Here is a 23,164-nt window from a genome sequence, read left to right as displayed (position 1 = left end):
ACTTAAAAGTGACACTGCTAGGTACCAGGGGGGCCCTGGGTGGCTTAGTTGGTTAAGGGTCTGACTCGATAATCAGCTCAAGTTCGTGAGTTTGAGCCCTGCATCAGGCTCCACGCTGACAGTGCAGAGCCCATTTGGGACTCTCTCTCTCCTCTCTCTGCTCCCTCTATGCTCTCTCTGTCTCTCAAATTAAATAAATTAACAACAACAACAACGACAACAACAACATGACACTCCAGCAAATTGTGAGAAAAGTATTTGTTTTCAAGCCATCCAGCTACGATAGTTTCGTTATAGCAGCCCAAAGCAGCTGGGACTAGTTAAATACCTTTTAAATTAAAAATGGCAGGTGCAGTACAATCCTCTTTCTTTTTTCTTTTATTTCCATCTATTGATGAACTGTATTGCTTTCATAAAAATAAGGAATTTGTTGTCCTAAAAACAGAAGATAGCACTTAACCATTCTTTAAAAAGAAAAATGAGGGTGCCTGAGTGGCTCCAGTTGGTTAAGCCTCGGACTCTTGATTTTAGCTCAGGTCACGATCTCACGGTTGTGAGATTGAGCCCACGTCAGGCTCTGCTGGGACTCTGTGCCCCCCCTCCCCACCCCTCCCCAACTTGTGCTCCCACACACAGGCTCTCTCTCACAAAATAAGTAAGTAAACTTAGAAATAATAATAATAATAACAATAATTTTCCCACCAGTCTTCCCTCATTTCTCCCCCATCCTTCCACTGTTCCTAATTTTGATTATATTTATTGCTCAGTGAAGTTCCTAAGACTCTGAGCAAACTTGATTTCTAAATACAAAATGTTCCAAGATAAGCTTTAGAAATGTTCTTCTTTGTACTTGTGTTTGTAATAATTCCATTTTACAAATCAATTTCAGTCCCTATTAAAACCCACAGGAAGGGACACAGGAGGAAATGAGGGAAAAAAATGGGGAGAGAAGGAATCAACCAGAAGGGCCCTCCAGTAGCCATTTTCTCTTCCTGGAGGCCTTTATCACAGACTATACAGTGAAGAGTTACATTCGGTGTAGGTAAGTGTCCCCCTCTCACCCTACAAGTCCCTTCGTTATGCAACATAAAGCTCTTAGGGGTAGGGAGGAGGAAAAAAGGCTCAGGGAAACACTCAGGGAGTGAGGCCCACCCAGTGTTCACCCTCCATCTCTGTAAATAAAGAAAAGCCCCAGGGAGTTGTCAGTAGTGGCCACAGGCAAAGCCCCAGTGGAGACTGGAAGCAGCTGAAACAGCAGCAAATTCCAAATGAATAACCCTGGGGGGGCGGGGGTGTGGAAAGGGGCCTGCCACAGTCAGCACTCTCCAGAGGAACAGACCCACCGGGACAGATACACTCGGTGTATCTGTGTGGATAGTACATCACACACGGATTTATATCGAGGAGTTGACTTGGGCGATTGTGGAGGCCAACTCTACAGTCAGCACACTGAGAACTCACCGGTGAAACTCCAGTCCCAAGGCCAACGGGCTCAACATCCAGGGAGAAAGGACAGGAAGAATCCTCTTACTCAGGAGAGGATCAGCCTTTCTGTTCACTGGTACAACCACCATCTCCTGCTCTCTGGAAATCTGCAAGCCGCCTGTCCTCTCTCCTCGCCTCCCTGCCAAAGCCTCGTCTCCCTCAGAACAGTCCCACCAGGCCTGGACACAGAGTGAAGGGCAGACATGGGGGTTCAGTTCTCAGGGGTTTCTAGAAATGAGCAACCAGCTTCCCAGACACAGAGGGGCAGTCTCTGACTAGAAAGTCCTCTGAGGGTGAAAGGCAAAGCCAATGTCTGGGCATGTTTGTGCAGCTGAGAGGGGTGCTTGGGGAGCGGGTTTCTGTGGAGGCAGACAGAGTGTTCCTGAAAGACCTGGGCTTCTTTGGCGTTGAGTTTTCTCTCTCACTCATTCTCTCTGCCAAGGCAGCTGCGTTTCTCTCTTGCCATATTCCTCCTCCTCCCAGACACTGAGAGTCAGCAGGACACATGCCTGCCTGCCCCCACTCTCTCCCCTGACACACTCACAAAACCCACCATTTCCAGTTGCTTTTCCTGAGCATTTGGTCACAGACTTTGAGAGTGAAAACATCTCACCCAACCTCCTTTATGGAAAAAAAGAAATACTGAATGCAGACAGCAGAAAGAGTTAGCATAGGTAGCAAGAAAGCATGACCTTGACATTTCAATACCCACTGAGGCCAGTGCTTTCAGCACAAAATCCCCCTGGCAGAGATCCCTGGGCCAGCCCTCTAGGCTTTGCTCCTGGTGGGGGGGGGGGGTGCTGGCAAGAGACAGGGCAAGTGCAGCCTGCAAATCTCCTCCACCCAAGACAGCACGGACCTCAGCCAGCTAATCCCCTGCCAATGGGGGGCCCGGCTGTTCTGCTCAGCTCCTCTCCTCCCACAGCTGCCTCCCCACACGCCAGCCCCCTAGGCCCTCCTCCTGTGAAATCACCAATATGCTCTTTGAGGACCCGCATTGGACCTGGGAAGGAAAGCTCGGCCTGGGGTGAGGGTCTGGAGAGGAGGGGAGAGAGACCGGGAACTAGTACAGACAGCCATCAGTTAAGAATCTCCTATCTCGAGGGACGCCTGGGTGGCTCAGCGGGTTAAGCCTCAGACTTGAGCTCAGCTCATGATCTCCTGGTTGGTGAGTTTGAGCCCCTCGTGGGGCTCTGTGCTGACAGCTCTATGCTGACAGCTTGGAGCCTGGAGCCTGCTTGGGATTCTGTGTCTCCCTCTCTCTCTGCCCCTCCCCACCTCTCTCTCAAAAATGAATGATCATTAAAAAAACAAAAACGTCGTGTCTCACACGTTATCATATGTGTTTCAACAGCCCTGGAGAGCACCAGCTTTAAGTGGCAGTAAGAGCACACAGCCAAGTGTCCTTTTGATAAGGTGTTTCACCCACTACACTTTCTACCTGTAAAGAGGGGAAGTTATCTGGGGGACAGAGGCAAACAAACGCAGGAAGAGAGCAGATGAAAAGAAAGAGAAATACTATAAGCACAAAAAACGAGGTGGGATTTAGAATTGAGGGTGGCCTGCTGGGTCCGGGACAGAAAGGGAACTTAACAGGTCAGACTCGCTCAGAAAGAAGTGAAACAGAAGCAGAGAAATATGCAGACACAGGCAGAGATTCAGGCGGTGAGATGGTCGGCTTTGGAGATGGGGCCCAAAAGGCAACGAATTTGGGCAGCCTCCAGGAGCTGAAAAAGGCAAGGAAGTGGATTCTACCCCTAGAGCCTCCAGAAAACACACCCCTGTTACACCTGGATCTTAGCCAGTGGGCTCCTGACCTACAGAAGTGTCAGATAATAAATGTACTGTTTCAAGTCCCCAAATTTGTGGTCGTTTCTTACTGAGGCCCCAGAAAGTACATGCACTCCCCAGCTGGTAGGCTGGTAAGCGGCAGTCGATACAGAGTCTAGGTTTTTAGTAGCCACACCTTTCTTTCTCTCTCTCATGCCCAATATCTGTCACCTATTTGTTGGTTAGTAAAATTGTTGACACCTTCGTGTTTTATTTCTCTTATAAAACAAAACATGGGCTACTTTAAAATAATTCAATGGTTATGAAGATATCAATTGCCAACTTCTTCACTCTTATCCTCGCCCTTTATATAAACGATGCAAGATTTTCTTGTAATCGTATGCTCCATTCTAATGCAACTTGATGCTTTTAATTAAAAAATGTATCTAGGACCCATAGATTAAATTCGTCCTTAGAAATAAGTGTGCACTGTTTACAGAAAAATATATTATTATATGTCAACTGCTCACTTGTTCATGAATAGTCTCAGATTTATTTTTCAACAAATTGCCCAGCCGCACTCTCTGGACGGGTGCTGGGGTCTCAGCCCCGGATTTGGGACACGCATCTCCCTGCAGAAACTGATACAAAGCGAGGCCTCTGCGGTCCAGGGACTGCGGGCCAGGCTCCGCCCCAGCGCTGCGGCCACCAATCAGCTCCCGGGACGCCCCCACTCCCCCGCATCCCCCCTCCCACCCCGTCTGCCTGCGACTTTCCACGTCCCCAGCGTCGTCGGCCGCCCAGTCCCTTCTCACCTGAGAGGCGCCTTCCCTTAGGGAACTGACGCTGCCCCCAGCGAGCAGGTCTTCTCTGCCCCAACCCACGCCGCAGGGAAGAGCGGGGCAAACGGTGAGTGGCCCAAAGAGGCCTGCTAGTGATACAGGCCACTGCTTGAAGTGCGGTGGCCCGGGAGGGGAGACCGGGGACAGAGGGATGCCCGGGGAGACTGTGCGAGGTGTGGGGTAGGGAAGGATGGGGACTGGTGTGGGCCTCTGCGGGGCCCCAAGGGGAGGGTGGCAGACGTGTCGGATAGAGGACTTCTTGCTGTTTACCTCTCGGATCCTTCTCAGCTGTCTCTGCAGCTCCGTCTCTCTTTTCTTCTTGCCGCATTGTTTTTCACCCTTGCTTGTCAGGAGGCGATGGATGAACTTCCCCTTCCCCATTTTCTTGCGCTTTTGTGTGTGTGTGCTCTGCAAGGAGCTACCGAGATTTGAGCTAAAAGGGAGCCCTGGAGGTGATGTTACCTCATCTCCTGCGGCCTTTCTTTTGAATTATTTGGGCGTTGCTTGCCTTTACAGGAACACTCCCACCCCACCCCACCCCACCCCACCCCTCGAAAGGTAATGTCCTCACCTACTCCAGTGTTCTAGGCACCCAAAGGCTCTGAGCGTGTCAGCTCTGTGGGAGGGAGGTGCAGGGTGCTGGAGGGGTGGTGGTGAGAGTAGGTGTGGAGAAGCAGGCTGGATGTTTAGTCTGGAATGCCTTTGGCCTTAGCAGTAAGTGCCCGATTATAAACAGTTCCCCAGGGAAACAGCCCAAGCTGGCCAATGAATGAGTTGGGTCAACCTGCAATGGACTGTGAATGCCTTAACTATAGAAAGGAAGGATTTATGAATCACATAATCATGAAACTTCTTGGAACACGTGCAAGTCAAATTAGACATAAAGGACCAAATGTATCTGTCTAGCAGACCATCCATCCATCCATCCATCCAACCATCCATCCAACCATCCATCCATCCATCCATCCAACCATCCATCCATCCAACCATCCGTCCAACCATCCGTCCGTCCAACCGTCCATCCAACCGTCTGTCCAACCGTCCATCCAACCATCCATCCGTCCAACCATCCGTCCATCCATCCGTCCATCCATCCGTCCATCCAACCATCCATCCATCCATCCATCCATCCAACCATCCATCCATCCATCCGTCCATCCATCCGTCCATCCATCCATCCGTCCAACCGTCCGTCCATCCGTCCATCCATCCAACCATCCATCCAACCATCCATCCATCCGTCCATCCATCCGTCCATCCATCTGTCCAACCATCCATCCGTCCAACCATCCGTCCATCCGTCCATCCATCCAACCATCCATCCAACCATCCATCCATCCATCCATCCAACCATCCATCCATCCAACCATCCATCCATCCATCCAACCATCCATCCATCCATCCATCCATCCTTTCATATTCCAAACTATTTATTTGCCCATTGACTTCATTTCAATACCTTGCTTTCTTTTTTGCTTTGGTTTGATTTTTTTTTAATCATTAAGAGGCATTATAAAACATCTAAGAATGGTCTAGAGAATAATAAAATGCCTGACCACCACCTAGATCGAAAAAATAAGATATTGCAGTATCTTAGAAGCCCCCTTCTCCCTCCCCCGAGAGGTGACATCTCTCCTGAAGTTTGTATTAATTATTTCTTTGCTTTTCTTTATAGCTTTGTGATTTGTGTGTGCATTCCAGAAACATATATGTACATATTTGCTTTCCCTTTTAAATTTTCATATTAATGGCAGTATACGGTACATACTCAAGTTTTTGAGATTCACCGTTGTTGATGGTTCCTTCATTTTCACTGTTTATGGTATGAGTATACTATAGTTTATCCTTTCTCCATTTAGGCTGTTGCTAGTTTGGAAAAGGTATTAGCTATCTAGTGCTATGTAACAAATTACCTCAAGACTTGGCTTAACACAAAACAAAACAAAAACCTATTACCTCAGTTTCTGTGGGTCAGGAATCCATCTGGGAATCTCTGACTCAGTGTCTCTCATGGGCTGGGCTCTAAGCAAGGTGTCGAGACTACAATCATCTGAAGGCTGAGGGTAGAGGGGAACCCCTTTCAAACTCCCTCAGGTGACTCTTGGCAGGCCTCTTGGCCTCACTGGCTTGGGTCGGACACATCAGTTCGTTGCCAAATGGGCCTCTATTTAGGAGTTAGTCAAAACATGGAAACTTGCTCCCCCCAGGGTAAAGGCTCCCTGAGAGAAAGAGAGAGAGAAAGACGAAGGCCAGATTCTTTTTGTAACCTAATCGCAAAAGCGACATGTGATCTTCTATTAGAAGTGAGTCACTATTTGCAGCCCACACTCCAGGGAAAGGGCTTACACAAGACCATGAATATCAGGAGGCAGGAATCATTGGGGGCCATTATAAAGGCTGCCTACTACAGGGGATATTAACAAATAATGTTGTTCTCCAACACTCTTGTACATGTCTTCTGTTTCTCATGCACAGGCTCACTCTGGTTCCCTGGATTGTATACCTAGAATTACTGGGCTATAAGATTCGTGTATGTTCAACTTCATTAGGTTATTTCCAACCCGTTTCCAAAGTATTGAGCCAGTTTTTACTCCCTCCAGCAATGGATGAGCGTTTCTGTTCCTCCACATACTTGTTATAACTTGGTATTATCAAATTTCATTTTTAACCAGTCTGGTGGGCATGAAATAGTGTTCCATTGTGATTTTAATTAGCATTTCTCTTCTAACTAATGAAGTGTCCATCTTTTCATATATCTGTGAACTCTTGTGCATCCTCTCTGAAATCCTGGTCCCTGTCTTTTCCTCATTTTCCTAGTGGGTTGTTTGTCTTTTTCTTATTGACTCATTGGAATGCTTTCCTTATATAATGTGGAGGATAATCAATCCTTTGTCAGCTGTATATGCCACAAATACTTGCTTTCAGTTTGGTGCTTAGCTTTTCTTTCTCTGTATGTCCATTTCTCTTAAAGAACTAAGTTTTGAATTTTAATTTCAAGTTACCAAGATTTTCTTTTATACCCTGTCTTGTTTGAGAAAATTGTTTTCTCAAGATAACACATTAATTTTACTACATTTACCTCTAAAAGCATTTATAGTTTTGCATTTGGCAATTAGTCTTAATCCACCTGGAAACTGATTGTTATATTGTTTATTGCACAGGGATAATCAATTGTCTCAACACTAGTGATCTGAATAAATTTGGTTTTTCATATATGCATGAATTTGTTATAAGCTCCCTAATCCTATAGTTATCTATTTCCCTCACTACTCTACTTTTAGAATAAGTCTTGAAATATGGTAATAAAGATCCTGCTATTTATTTTATTCTTCTTCAGAAGTGTTTTAACAATTCTTGGATTTTTGACCTTCCATATAAATATTTAAATAAACTTGTCAAGTTCTCCAAAACAAGAAACAAACAAGCAAACAAACATACCCACTAGAATTTTGATTGATATTGCATTAACTTTATATATCAATCTGTGGAGAAAAGGCCTCTTTAAGATTTGTACCTGGGGTGCCTGGGTGGCTCAGCTGGTTAAGCGTCTGACTCAATTTCAGCTCAGGTCATGATCTCACGGTTCGTGAGATTGAGCCCTGCGGGTGAGATCAAGCCCTGTGTGGGCTCTGTGCTGACAGCATGGAGCCTGCTTGGATTCTCTGTCTCTCTCTCTCTCTCTCTCTCTCTCTCTCTCTCTCTCTCTCTCTGTGTGTCTCCCAAAATAAATAAGCAGTAAAAAAAAAGATGTTTCACCTTTTCATCTATGAACTTGGTATATAATGCTATTTATTTAGTTCATCTTTAATGTTTTTCAATATTTTGTAATATTTTTATTGCTTTCCTTTTGCTTACTTTTATTAAATTTATTTCTAAGTACGTTATATTTTTACTGCTATTGTAAATGTTTTCTTTTATAAGTTTATATTGTGTAGCTTATTGCTGCTTCTGTATCATTCATTTGCCTTTTATATATTAACTGTATCAAGCTTGATAAACTCCATTAATAGTTCAAAAATTACCTATAGAGTCTTTCAGATTTGCTACATAGGCAATCATATCACCTGAAAATAATGACGGTTTTGTTTCTTCCTTTCCAATCCTTATACCTTTAATTTCCTTTTCCGGTCTTACTGCATTGCCAGTATAAAGAATAAAAGTAGAGAAGGGCATCTTGTTTTATCCTTAACATAATAAAGAGAAAAGATTTCATTAGGTGAACTTTAAATATTGCATTTGCAATGGTTATTTTGTAATTGCCTTGTCCCATAAGAAAGTTTGATTCTTCTTCTGGTAAGCACTTTTATTATGAGGAGATGTTTTATTGAATGCTTCTTCTGGAGCTATTGATTTTCTCATATATTTTTCCCATTTAAATATGTTAATATGATGAAGTGTAGTATTCAATCTTTAATATTAATTCAACTTTGCATTCCTGGAACAAATGGCCGATGGTAAATATGCAATAACTTTTATGTAAAGATACAGATATAAAGATAAGCATTAGATATCTGCATTTGTATGTGTGAATTGAGATTGACATGTAATTATCCTGTTTGGTTCTAACTTTATCTGTTATTGATATCATCTCATAAAATAAGATGAGTAGTATTCTCACTATTTCTATTCTGTAGAAGAATTCTGTGGAATTTGGAAGAATTTGGTCTAGGTTGTAATTATCTGGTCCTTGAGTATTTCCTCGAATCACCAGCAAAACCTTTAGGGAGTGAAGTTCACTTTATCAGAATGTATTAAACTTGTTGTTTCAGTTATTTTAAGGATTTTAGGATTATTTAGGTCTTCTTATGGAATCAATTTTCATTAAACTTGTTTTCTAAGATATTTTATCATTACATATGTGTATTATTCAAACTTAATAGAATAAAATGGTTTTATAATATTCTGTCATTATCTGTTTAAACAGTTTCATCACCTATTATTCTGACCCATTTTTTCATTATTAATGTGTGTATATATTTTCTCATTTTATTTTGACTAATTTTGTCAGAATTTGGACTACTTTATTAGCTCTTTCAAATACTTACACACACACACTCACACACACACACACACACACACACACACAGCCCTTAGGGGTTTTTTTCATTAATTATTTTATTAGTACTTCTTGATTCTTTGAATTTTTATTTATTTTCTAAGCTTTTAAAAAATATATTTATTTATTTACTTTTGAGAGAGAGAGAGAGAGAGAATATGCATGTGATTGGGGGAGGGGCAGAGAGAGAATCCCAAGCAGGCTCCATGCTGTCAGCACAGAGCCCTACAGGGCGTGATCCCACGAAAAGTGAGATCATGACCAGAGCCAAAATCAAAAGTTGGTCACTTAACCAACTGAGTCATCCAGGCGCCCCTTATTTTCTAAGCTTTTAAGGTATATGATTAGCTTGTTAAGCTCTTAAAACTATAAAATTTTGTCACTGCTTAGCTGTCTCTCACAAGTTTTGATATGAATATTTTGCTATCATGTAGCTTTAAGTATCTATAATTTTGATTATGGTTTCTTATTTAAGCCATGCAATTTTTTGGACAGTATACTTTAATTTTCAGTTATTCACATGAAGATTCTTTGATTTATCTTGCAGTAAATGTTGCCTAATTCATAATGTAGTCAGAGAATGTACAATATCAAGTGCTTTTGATTTCTTGAAGCTAGTTTTATAACCTACCACACAGTGAGTTTCATCTGTGTGCTTGAAAATAATGTGTAGTTTCTAATTATATAATGTCCTATATATACCTTTAAAACAAGTGCATTAATTGTGCAATCCATATCTTCCATATCGTTACCAATTTTTGTCTGTTTAAATTATCAATTACAAAAATACGTATGTTAAAATCTCTCACTCTGATGGTAGATTTTGAAATTTATCATTATAGATCTGTATATTTTTACTTCATATATTTTGAGGCTATGTTACTAGTGAATTGGAGTAAATGGAAAATTTTATCATAATGTAGGGATTCAATATTGTGGCTACCTATTAATGCTTTTTGTTTTAAATGCTTAATTTGCTCAGGTATCAAATCAAGGTTTCTCTGGGGCGCCTGGGTGGCTCAGTTGGTTGAGTGTCCGACTTCGGCTCAGGTCATGATCTCACAGTTCGTGAGTTTGAGCCCCACATCGGACTCTGTGCTGACAGCTCAGAGCCTGGAGCCTGCTTCAGATTCTGTGTCTCCCTCTCTCTCTCTGCTCCTCCCCTGCTCACACACTGTCTTTGTCTCAAAAATAAATAAAGATTTAAATCAATCAATCAAGGTTTCTCTGATTAGTGTTTACCCTGATTGGTGTTTACTTCCAAGGAAGATTTATCTTTCTTTCATCCTGTGGCTTTAAATATTTCTGAATCTATGTTTCAAGGATATATATCATGAACTTATTTGTATTTTTTAAATGCTGGGTTTTAAAATTATTGTTTGACAGGGCATTTGGGTGGCTCAGTTGGTTGAGCTTCCAACTTCAACTCAGGTCATGATTTCATGGTTCATGGGTTCAAGCCCTGCATCAGGCCCACTGCTGTCAGCACAGAGCCTGCTTCAGATCCTCTGTCCCCATCTCCCTCTGCCCCTCCCCTGCTCACGTTCTCGCTCTCAAAAATGAATAAACATTTAAAAAATAAGTAAAATAAAATTGTTTGACAATTTATAACTTACCACTGAATAATTTATTCCAGTTATATTTATTGTGATTAGTAGTGCAAATAGATTTATTTCTGTAATTTTATTTGCTTATTATTTTTTATGCTTTGTCTGTCTCTTTTATTCCTCTCCCCTCTTTTACTCCTTTGTGTCCCCATTTTACCGCTCCTCTTATTTGGAAATTACATGTTGTAACATTTTAGTTTGAATGTTTTAGGAATACTCCAAAAATCCTAAATTTTATAACTTAGTTGTATGATACATTTAATTCATAACATTTATTGAGGTAGAACTGAGAGATAAAATTTGCATATATAAAAGATGTACAATGTGATATGTATAATTATTAAATGATTACCACACATGCTAATTAATACACTGATCACCACACATAGTTTACCTTTTTTGTGTGTATGAGAACAACTGAGATCTATTTTTTTTAGCAAATTTCAAGTATATATACAATATTATTAACTATAGACACTGTACTATACATTAGATCTCCAGAACTTATTTATCATACATATCTGAAACTTTGCAACCTTTGACCTATATATCTCCCCATTTCCCCCACCTCCCACATTCTAGTAACCACTATGCTACTTTCTGCTTCTGAGTTCGACTATGTTAGATTCCACATAGAGATCATATAGTATTTGCCTTGAATTATTTCAAAACTTAACATAATGCATTCAAGTTTCATCCGTGTTGCCACAAATGGCCAGATTTTCTTCTTTTTTATGGCTAAATAAATTCCACTGTATACTCATACAACAATTTATTTATCCATCCATTCATTTGCTAGACACTTAAGTTTTTTCCACACCTCGGTTACTGCGAATAATGCTGCAGTGACCATGGACGTGCAAATATCACTTCTAGATATTGATTTCATTTCCTTTGAATATATACCTAAAAGTTGGATTCCTGGATAATATGGTAGTTCTATTTTTTTTTTTCATTTTTTTTTTATTTTAGAGAGAGAGAGCAGGGAAGCGGGACAAAGGGAGAGGGAGAGAGAAATAATTTTAAGCAGGCTCTATGCCCAGCTGAGAGCCTGATTGATGCAGGGCTCAATCTCACAACCATGAGATCATGACCTGTGCCAAAAACAAGAGCTGGACGCTTAACTGACTGAGCCATCCAAGCACGCAGGTAGTTCTGCTTTTAATTTTAGAAGGAACATCCATGCTATTTCCCATAATGGCTATACCAATATGCATTCACACCAACGGCGCACAAGTCTTTCCTTTTCTCCATATCCTCACCAACACTTTTTATCTTTTTGATAGTAGCTCTTCTAACAGGTTATGAGGTGATATGTCATGGTTTAGATTTGTATTTCCCTGATGATTAGTGGACTTGTGTGCCTTTTCATATACCTATTGGCCATTTGTATGTCTTCCTTTGAGAAATGTCCACTTACGTCCTGTGCTCATTTTTTAATTGGACCATTTACTATTTAGTTGCTTGAATTCCTTACGTATTTTGGATATTAACCCCTTGTTGGGGATGTATGGTTTACAAATATTTTCTCCGATTCCATAAGTTGTCCCTTCACTCTGCTGATTGTTTCCTTTGCTGTGGAGATGCTCTTCAGTTTGAAGTAGTCCCACTTGTTTATTTTTGCTCTTGTTGCCTGTTGCTCTGGATCCCTTTTGGGGTCATATAAACATTTATTGCCCAGATCAATGTCAAGAACTTTCTTCCCTATGTTTACTTCTAGTAGCTTTACAATTTTAAGTCTTTAATGCATTTTGAGTTGATTTTCGTATATGGTATGAGATAATAGCCTAATTTCATTTTTTTGCATGTGGGTATACAGTTATTTCAATACCATTTATTGAAGAGTCTATTCTTTCCCCATTGTGTGTTCTTTGTACCTTTGTTGACAATGAGTTGGATACAAATGTATGGGCCTATTTCTGGGCTCTCTACTTTTTTCCATTGTCCTATATGTTTTTATGCAAGTACCATAGTATTTTGATTACTGTAGCTTTGTAGTATAGTTTGAAATCAGGCATTTTATGCCTCAAATTTTATTCTTCTTGCTGAAGATGGCTTTAGAAACTTGAGTTCTTTTATGGTTCATACAAATTTTGGAATTTTTTTCTATTTTTGTGAAAAAATGCCATTGGAATTTTGATAGGGATTATATTAAATTAATAGATAATTTTGGTTGGTATGGACATTTTAACCTTAATTCTTCCAATCTATGAACATGGAATATCGTTTCATTTATTTGTGTCTTCAACTTTTTTCTTCAACGTTTTATAGTTATCAGTGTACAGATCTTTTACCTCTTTGGTTAAATTGGTTAAGTATTTTATTGTTTTTAATGCTATTGTAAATGGGGTTGTTTTCTTACTTTCCTTTACAGATACTTCACTGTTAGTATAGAAAAACATAACTAATTTTTATATGTTGATTATGTTTCCTGAAACCATACTGAATATGCTGAATTCATTTATTAGTTCTAACAGTTTTTTGATGGAGCTTTTATAGTTTTCTATATATGAGTTTTAATTCTATACTGAAATCCTCCAACCTGGCTTCTGTAATTTTTTAACATATTGATCATGGTTATTTTATTTATTTATTTATTTATTTATTTATTTATTTATTTATTTTTTAATATATGAAATTTATTGTCAAATTGGTTTCCATACAACATCCAGTGCTCATCCCAAAATATGCCCTCTTCAATGCCCAATCACCTACCCTCCCCTCCCTCCCACCCCCCATCAACCCTCAGTTTGTTCTCAGTTTTTAAGAGTCTCTTATGCTTTGGCTCTCTCCCACTCTAACCTCTTTTTTTTTTTTTCCTTCCCCTCCCTCATGGGTTTCTGTTAAGTTTCTCAGGATCCACATAAGAGTGAAAACATATGGTATCTGTCTTTCTCTGTATGGCTTATTTCACTTAGCATCACACTCTCCAGTTCCATCCACGTTGCTACAAAAGGCCATATTTCATTCTTTCTCATTGCCACGTTAGTACTCCATTGGATCACAGTTATTTTAAAGTAAGTCCCTAAGAATGCAAATGTCCAAGCCACCTGTGAGTCTATTTCTATTATGTGTTGTTTCTTTTGAGTTCTTGGCCATGTCTTCTGATTTTTAGCCTCCCTCTAAATTTTTGATGGGGACAGGACATCATGAATGAAAAATTATAAAGTTATGGTTGATGTTATTGTTTGTCAAAGAGGACTTTTGGGGGGATGGGGAACAGATAAAGCACCAGTAGATTACTTTCATACTATCAAAGTTGAGTTTTAAGCTTTCTTAAAACTGGTACATTTGAAGTTTTTCCTTTACCCACCCTTAATGCTTACTCCTAAGGTGTCATTCTTATTGATACGCCATGGATTTTCTCAACTGAAAGCAGAGTGTTGATAAGAATCACTTACTTCTGTGGGACTTGTCCTCTACTGCTTTGTTCCCAGAGAAGTACAATTACTGAATTGACAGCTCAACTATTTAGCATGTTAGCCTCTATTTTCAACAAGTTTTTTTGGGGGGGAAGGTGGGGGGCCTATCCCTGTGTGTGCAGAGCTTGAAAGTCAGTCAGCCAGGGACAAATTAAGGGGAACTTGTACATAGATTTTTACATTCACTTCTCAGGGACTTCTTCTTGTCTGAAATGTTGCCCTTTGGGTTCAGTTGGTTTGAGAATCCTGAACCAGTAAGATTGACACTTTCAGCTCGTGAAATGCATCGTGAACTGGAAACTGTCCTAAACCAAAAAGCCACAGCAGATGTGGAACTCATGTCCTGTGTTTTTCTTCCCTTGGGACTGTAGCTTCTCAAGTTCTCCCTGTGTTGTTTGCTCTTCAAAGTCTTCCATTGTTTCCTATATTTTGTCCAACATCTATTGCTGTGAATTTTCAGTGGAAGTATTGTTCCAAATAAGGTATCCTCTCAACGCCAGATTTAGAAGTCTCTTACCATTTTGTCTTACATTTTAGATAATTTATCTAATATTATTTTATTTCTTCTTGAGATACATCCTTTAGAATTTCCTTTAAAGAGCTTTTGAAAATAAATTCTCAGTATTTGCTGGTCATTTTTAAGACACTTATAATAGAAGATAATGCCAGGACAGCACTAGGGGTCAGAAAGCAGGGAGGGTAGCATTTGACTAGCCACAAGTTTTAGATTATTATGGGTGGTGCTGCTTTGAATATTCTAGTGCATGTCTTTTGGTGACATATATATACATCTTGGGTATATGTATATACCTAAGAGTGCTATTACTGAGTAGTCCTATTTTTTTTCAAAATTATTTTTGTAACATTTTAAAAATACAAAATGTCTAAAGAAAAAAATTACTGGCCAACCCGCCCCACTTCTGGAGGTAGCCAAATATGTCCTTATTTTTCCTGCTAGATAAACATAAATACACAAAAGGAGCATTACAAAATTTTCACTGGAAGTATATATTGGGAGCATTCAAGGTATAACTTGAGCTCATCCTTTTTAGAACTCCATAATATTTTACAGTATGGATTTTTAACAAATTGTTTATTCATCCCAATGTAGCCGAGTATTTACAGAACGTAACATCTCCAAATTTATTTCAGTACTTTCAGGATTTCCTGGCAATTTCTGTTACTCGAGGTAGAAACTGGAAAGAAAAACAGAAACGCTAGAGAAAGTATAAATAAGGAAGGATATAGGATTTAAAACCGAGCTGGTAATGTGCAGTCTGAAAGAGAGAGAGGCTAGAACTAGCTGAAGTTTTAGCAGATACAGGAAGAAAATGATAGGCTGACCTCACATTCATGTATCTTGTCCATCCGTCCGTCAAGTGGACATTACGAAGTACCGGTTTATGGCCACATGAAGTGGAGAATCTGAAGAAGAAGAAGAAAACATAGGTCTAGACTTATGTTTCCTCTAGTGTGGTGAGTGGTAATGAAACCGTGAAGGAATACAGGATGTAGTAATCTATCCCCTTTACCACTGAGTCCGCATTCCTGTGGAAGGTCCAGCCTGGACACTGTTTTGCAGGAGGGGAGAAAGCTGTTTCATGGTCGCTTCCTGAGAAGTTTGGCCAGGGACACTTTCTCCTTAGGCACCCAGAGAACAGGGGCCAGTGCAGTGAGGGGTGAAGGGTGAGGAAACAGGCGAATGTGCAGAGGCCACACCAATCTTTCAGGTCCTTGGGACCGGCAGCCATAAAAGGGACAGGTGGTTTTCCCCCAGCTTCTCATGTTGAGCTCACCATGGATTCAAGACAGGGCCATAGAGTCCAGTCCCCGCTCAAAAGTCACCTGTTATATCCCACTCTTTCTTGACTGAAATGAGACAGGACGAAGAACAAAGTTCAAGAATCCCCCACACAGGGAGAAATCAGATTTATAGAGGCGTCGCTACCAGCTACTTGAGCAAGGATCTTTTTATCTCTTGTAGTTGATTAAATGTATCGTTTTTTTTATCACAAAATGACACATATCACCATTGAAATGTTACAGAGGGGTGTGAAGTAAAGATACTTAAAAGTAATCTACTCTTAACTGAACGGATTCTAATATTTTAATGTGTTTTCCATGTAATTCCTGTGTTTATATAAGCATATATATTTTAAAAGTTTTTCGTACAAAAATGCAAGCTCTCCATTCTTACTACCATGTTAAATGTTCATTAAAAATATGAATATAGCTACAGCCCAACTCCTGGTACATATATGTAGATTTAACTCATCCTTGTCTTACATGCAAATTTATATTTACCAACCCTCCCTTGTTGGTAAATAGTCTCACGGATTTATTATTTTTTTAATCGCCCTGCCGCACTCCCGGAGCCCTGACGGGACACCTTCCAGCATTCGTGGCTGCATCCTCTCCCAGAACCCGACACAAAGCAGGGCCTCTGAGGTCTGGGGGCGGCCGGCCAGGCTCCGCCCACCCCCCCCCCCCCACTGCCGCAGCCGCCAATCAGCTCCCGGGATGCACGCCCCCCCCCCCAGCCCCTCTCCGCACTGCAGCCAGTCTGCCCCCACACGCCTCCCGCCCCCACCTCCACCAATTACCAAATCCGCAGGCTGATTGCCCTGTCTCCTTGTCACGTCTCTGCAGAGGAGTCCCTTCCCCCTCCGAAGTAGCCCGGTGTGCAAACTGCTGGATAACGGGTGAGTCTCGTCCAAAGACGTTTCTAGAACCGGGGCAGCCCCCCCCCCCCCCCCCCCCCCCCGGCGCACCGATCTGGCCCACCGATCAAGCCCGCGCGGCCCGGGGGGCGGGGGAGGGGGGAGAAGGACGGACCCGCCCGGGGTCCCGGGGAGCGCGGGGGAGGGGGCGCCTGCCTGGCTGCGAAGGTAGTCGGGCTTTGGGCCTGAGACCGCTTGGGCCTAAGGAGGCGGATGGCTTCCAAAGAGGATTCCCTGCGGTCTCTCCATCCCTGTGTCTGGTTCTGCTCCTTTTCTACCACTCTGGCTCTTATTTCTTTCGTGCTTCATTCTTGTTCTCCAGGAATTTATGCCTTTTAAAAACACTTCTCATAATGAAATGTTCCAAAACTGCAGATAGGTACAGACAATTACATAACAGAATTATCAGATGCGAACATTTTTTATTACCTTTGCTTCAGCGCACTTGGTCTCCCCTACTCCGCCGTGTGTGTGTGTGTGTGTGTGTGTGTGTGTGTGTGTGTGTGTGTGTCCCCTCCTAAGAAACAAAACCTGACAGTGAAAATCCTTACTCCACCAAATCTCGTGTCCATCCTCAGATGTTGTTATATTCTGTCCTTCTCATGTATGTTTTTGTACTTTTATTGTATTTATCTTTATGTAAGCAATATGTGCGTTTTTGTTTTGCCCCTTAACATTTTTCGTGAAACTCAGTATTTGGGGGTTTTGCCTTGCGGTGCTTCTAGTCGTGGCATTTCAGACTGGAAAGGGACTTAGCAAGTTTCCAGCCCTCCTCCTTTATCATCTGGGAGCCCTGACCCCTGTAGGAGGTAAAGGATCTGCCTGCTCACTTTCACACAGGTGGTCCTTCACTGGGCAGGAGCCTGAATTGAGGTTCTCTTGGTTTCTGTTCCCTGCGTTCCATGTTTTATGCCACTGAGCTCACCTACCCACATCCCCCTGTTGGCTCTTGCTGATATGATTCGGTTTGGGGAAGGATTTAAAGAAGAAAGGAAATTGGAAAGGGGGTTGAAGGGAGGTGCCGAAAGGAAATATGACTTGGATGCATTTTCCTGAAACACGAAGAATTGAATCTTAGCACAACTTGAATATTTATTTTACTTAAGAAGCACTGGTACAGTCTTACTGATCTAAGAACGTTGTAAGTATTCACTCACCTAATTTAAGCCTTGTAAGAGATCTGTAATATACTAATTTCATCATCCCCGGTGTACAGGTAAAACTGAAGTGCAGAGTAACTCTGGGGAAGCCACTCAGCCTGTGAAGTGTAGCACCGCGATCTGAATCCAGGGCATCTGGTGACAGCCTTGAGTTTCTAACCGCTGCGCCACCCTGCACTTCACATGCTGGAACTAGCTAGCACCTGAGGGAGGTGAAGGCTCCAGACGAAGTGAGGAGCAACAGTCAGCTGGTTACTGGAAACGAGTTCGAGGTAGAAATAGGAACGGAAATGGACCCAGATGCATAAACTCTGGCTGCCTATTGTCTGTCTGCAACATCATCTCATTTTTCACTTACAGAAGTAACGTATGTAACAATGCAGAGCTCTAGGAAAGTTGCCCTCCGCTGTTCCTCAGGGCAAACGGTATTAACAGGTAGAGACGCAGCGTGCCTTCTCCCACCGCAATACGAATACGTAAAAGGCTAGTTTTTACTATAAAAACGAAAGCATTGTCAACAGCTTCCTACAGTTTTTATTTTCCCCTTGGCAGTGCGTCAAGTACATTCCCCCCAACCAAATGGAGATCTAAGCTCCTCCTAAGAACTGATACCCTATCATTTATTCAGCCTTGCCCTGGGTAACGAGTAGAGTTTATGTCCCTAATCCCGTCCACTCTGCCAGGGTGGGGGCCGTCGCAGCGCCGAGCCCACTGGGCCGGCGACACAAAGAAGCGCTGTCCCCTGCCAAGCGCCGCCCCTCGGGCTGGCGGTCGCGCCCGGGAGGAAGTGGGGAGGAGGAGACTCCTCGGGAACCCCTCCTCCCGGTGCCCGCTCGCCAGCCTGCCCGGCGCCGCCCGCAGGGAAGCCCCTTCCCCGCAGCACCGCGCGTCCCCTCTGCGCCCAGCCCTGCCCCCTCCGGCTGTCCCCGTGGAAGTCGCAGGGCGACCTGGTGAGTGGCCCTCTGCGAAAGCGCAGGAGGGGCGGCCGGCGGTGGCCTCGGCCCGGCTCCGGGGAGGGCGGTGCCGGAGGCCGAGGGGGCGCGATGGGGGCGCGGGCGGACCTGCGGCAGCGGCCCGCCGCGGGGCCGGGGGACTCCCAGGCCGGGGACGGGCCTCTCGCTGACCGTGTCCGCGCCCCTGCTGGTGATGTTCTCTGGCCTGGGCGCCGCGTCGCCGCTGCCGCAGTGCTGCCCCTCTCCGGGCTCTGACATCTGATGTTTGTGTTTGCGTGCTTTGTGTCGTCGAGACGCGCAGGCCCGAGCCGGGAGCACAGCATCTCGTCCGCAGCTGCGTCGGAGGAGAATGCCGCAGCCCAGGGAGGAGGCAGGGCTCGCGCGGGGTCACACAGGTGGCTGGTGACAGAGCATCACTTCTGTCTTACTGCCCTTTGATCTTTGCAAACACTGGCTCGGGGACTGAGCTCCCTTGCCCACTCTCACCGGCCCGCTGGAGGCTGGTGGGTGTGGGTGTGTGTGTGTGTGTGTGTGTGTGTACGCGCGCGCGGGCTCATGTAAGTGCAGGAAGGGCCAGTGGTCTGTCTGTGTACCCCTACCTCACCCCAACCGTGCCAGCGGGTCTGGAGCCATTCCCTGCCAGGCAGAGCTTTTCCGCCTCGCTCCCCTCCTCCCCATGGTGTCCTCCCCCGCCCCCCACCCGTGTCCTCCCCCATCCCAGCCCCTCTCCCTTCCTCCTCTGACGTCACCGCCAAGCTCTTTGCCTACTGGCTCTGGGCCTGCGTAGGATAGTCTGGCTGGGGTGGGAGCCTGGAGGTTAACGGAGAGGATCCCACACCAGAAGAAGGTATCAACAACCCCTCGAGGTTGAGAATGGCCTGTCTTGCACGTTGTCCCTTTGATAGAACGCTCTGCTCTCGGAGGCAGGCCGGTCACCACTCCGGGGCTCCTGCGTGATGCCTTCTCCTGGGAGTTTCCTGGTGAGAGAACTGAGCAAATATGAGTGAGGGAAAGAGAGCCCCAGGGGAACTCAGGAATTAAGGGAATGTAGTGAGATAGGAACAGGGGAATAGAAAACAGCATTTTGAATCGTGCTTTTTAGGGAATGGGGGAGGGATGGGACAGGGCCACGAGGAGGCCTTCAAAAACTGGTAATGGTCTGTTTTTTAAGCTGGGTAGTAGCTATGTAGGAATGTTTAATTTTTTAACTTGTTTTACCATCTGTGTCCTTCCACACACATTACATATTCCTTACCATTAAAAAAATTTTAATGTTTACTTTTTTGAGAGAGAGAGTGTGTGGGGGAGGGGCAGCGAGAGAGGGAGACACAGAATCTGAAGCAGGCTCCAGGTGTGAGGCTTGAACTCATGAATCATGAGATCCTGACCTGAGCCGAAGTCAAATGCTCAGCCTACTGAACCACTCAGGTGCCCCAATGAAACCACTTTTAAGTGAAAAACAAGATTGATCTGTAAGTATGTAGGACAGAATGCAAAAGAAGGGGGAACCCACCCCAACTCTGGTTTAGTTGACGGACACTGGAAAGGATATTGGATGTATACAGGGAAAAAGAAACAGGGGCTCGTGGAAGAAAATGGCATGGAGAAGGGAAGACCTATAGGACTGGATGTCTGTGGTATTACTCATTCATCAAGGCCAAGGTAGCTATTTGCTGGAGAAGTGATCCTAGGCCTGCCCTTGATACCCACATCCATCTCCCAGTCACCCATCCATGGAGTACGTCTTCATTCTCCTGGGGAATCCAAAGAATCAAACGTATCCCCTGATTTCAGACACGTATCCTGCTTTGGGGATTTGAAATCGAACCATAATGCAGGATGTGGCACATCATCCAAGACCAGCCCACTACCCTCCTTCCCTTCCAAATACAGCTCGTACAGGAAAACACCATTTAGGTAGCATGAGGCCTCTTTGTGGTAGGGGGAGGGATTTGTAGAGTTACAAGTTGTGCCTGAGGTACTTTCGGCTTTATGGGTGCCTTGGGTTCCAGCAAGCTCAGAGGCCAGAGTTGGCCCAAAGGAGAGAAAGCAGGAGCCATGGAAGGAGAATGGAGGATGAAGAACTTAGAGAAATAAAAGGGATTCCCCCAGGCCGTGTCCATCTGCGTTCCCCAAGCTAGGAGAGCAAACAGGGATTTGGGCATAAACAGGAAGCATTTCGTTTTAACAGTCAAGTGCTGCAGTGCTGGATATAACTGGTTAAAGTGGGAACAGAACCAGCTGCAAAGTTCAAGGAACCCCACAGAGGAGGAAATCAGATTTCTTGGTGGGTAAATGCTCAACCGACTGGGAGATGAACAAAGACATTTTAGAATGAGTGAGAGATGATCGGTTGAGCAGGCCAATGATGTGTATACTCATTCATTTAATGTTTGCTTGAAGTTCTATTATCTGTGTTATTTTTCACTGTGATACACACAGCAGTTCAAAGGATGCAGACTTGTGCGCCTCGTCCCTTCCTGATGCAGTGAATGTTTGCATGCTGAAATGTGGCCTCCATAGATTTTTTTTTTATCGTATATAAAATCCTGGTACTTAAGAGGCTTATCTATTTCCGGTATTTACAAGTGTGGACTCCAGTATAAGATTCCCCAGGTTTGAATCCTGGGTCCCACCGCTCACACCTGTGTGACTTGAGCAAGTAACACATTCTCTGACCATCACATTTTTTGGTTTTGCCCACCTATAAAATGGAGCTAGTGATAGTACATACCTCACAGGTGTATTGTTAGGATCAAGGAACTGATGTAAAGCACTTCCAGTAACGTCTGGAGCCTGGGAAGCAGTGTAGTGTCATTACTACTACTAAAACGATTACTATTTTCACTCATACAAAAACGGGTGTGTGTCCTGCATACAGTGATTTGAAAGTTTCATTTAAAACACACCTAGGGTATTCTACGTACGTGCAAAATTTAACGCATTCTTTGTAACAGTGATGGGATATTCTACAATATACATGATCATACTTTATTCAGACATTCTCCCTCTCAAAAGCTGGCTTGCCACACACACAGTGTTGGTATAAAGCTGAGGCTGCACTCAAGTCCCCACTCGTGATGCAGGACAGAGAGGACGCCAGCTTGAGTGTCCCCACCAAACCCCACTCACCTCGGGCCACTAGTCCAGCCCAGGAGACAGGTAGAAGGAGGCAACTCCACAGGAAGAGCCCTCTTCATTCTGGTCCCCTCCTTTTCAGGTGTCGAGGCCATCTGCCTGTGTCTTTGTCACTTTTCCACAGATAGTTCTTCTCCCACGAACTAGCTGGAAAGACAGCTAGTGAGAGAAAAATGTGAGTTCCCTGCCCTGAGCATTTTTGGAGGATCCGCAACTGGCAGCGACAAGGGCCCCCAGAGGAGGGATCTGACGGGCAGCTCTTTCCGGGTGGGGCATGTATGGGTGGCTGCCTGGGGGCTGCGCCCTGGTGTCTTATGTTGCCATAATGGGCTGTGGGGTGCCACAGTTTGTGGAAGTGGGGTAGGTGTGCTTTAGGGTAGAGAGCTGCACCCACAGGAGTCACAGATGGTTCCAGAAAACATCCTTTGTCATTTATCTCCTAGGTTTGCATTTATCCGTCTCCATTCATAGTTTCGTATGGCAGCGAGCATCCTTGTACATATATCTGTAATGCTGCTCTTATTTCTGTAAGCAGGGTAATCAGAAGAGGGATTGCTGGTCTGGGGACAGGCTCGGCCCTGAAACGGAGCTGCCACTCTGTTGACAAAGCAATCTGTCAGATCGCTCTCAGCTTCTCGGCCCGTCCGGCAAATTGCAGTAGTGTCTGCTTAGCCTTTTGGACATTGGGCATTATTGTCTGCCTTCACCTTCTCCGCCTTCTCCTCCTCCTCCCTCCCTTTCTCCCTCACCATCTCCCTTTTTTGACAATCTTGTGGGCAGCATCATGCATCCTATCGTGAATTGCCTGAAAGTGAGATTGAGCACATTTTCATAGACTAATTGGCCACTTAAATGTCCTCTTCTGTGAATATCTTCTCTTAAAAGGATAGGATTTCAGCAGATAGAAAGATGTGGGAGAGGGAACAGGAAGGAAAGAGAATCTAAAATGACAGCAGGGTATGTCCAGGGATGCCAAGTGTTCTGGAAACTGCAGAGTAGCCGGAGACATGG

The 23,164-nt window shown here is 43.8% G+C and overlaps 1 protein-coding gene and 1 long non-coding RNA gene across 5 annotated transcripts in view; one reads left to right on the top strand and one right to left on the bottom strand.

Moving 5' to 3' along the window:
- Positions 1-15,294: 15,294 nt before the first annotated feature.
- LOC122235358 lies at positions 15,295-16,021 on the bottom strand. Its single transcript, XR_006213430.1, has 3 exons — positions 15,715-16,021; positions 15,527-15,607; positions 15,295-15,378 (listed from the first exon to the last, which is right to left on the bottom strand). It is a non-coding gene; the product is annotated as an uncharacterized LOC122235358 (long non-coding RNA).
- A 776-nt stretch (positions 16,022-16,797) lies between these two features.
- The window catches only part of TCAF1 (TRPM8 channel associated factor 1), a 40,714-nt gene continuing 34,347 nt past the window's right edge, over positions 16,798-23,164 (top strand). For 2 of the 4 annotated variants that reach the window (XM_042974165.1, XM_042974174.1), the window contains exon 1: positions 18,778-19,012. The gene's annotated coding sequence lies outside the window, so the exon portion shown is untranslated. Of the gene's footprint in view, positions 16,885-18,777; positions 19,013-19,913; positions 19,996-23,164 lie in introns of those variants that run through there. The other 2 variants (XM_042974169.1, XM_042974182.1) reach the window with 2 other exon arrangements.

The sequence above is a fragment of the Panthera tigris genome, chromosome A2 (assembly GCF_018350195.1).
Source record: "Panthera tigris isolate Pti1 chromosome A2, P.tigris_Pti1_mat1.1, whole genome shotgun sequence".
Lineage (NCBI taxonomy): Eukaryota > Metazoa > Chordata > Mammalia > Carnivora > Felidae > Panthera > Panthera tigris.
Note: the sequence above shows the minus strand (reverse complement) of the source record. Positions and strands in the feature narration are given on the sequence as shown.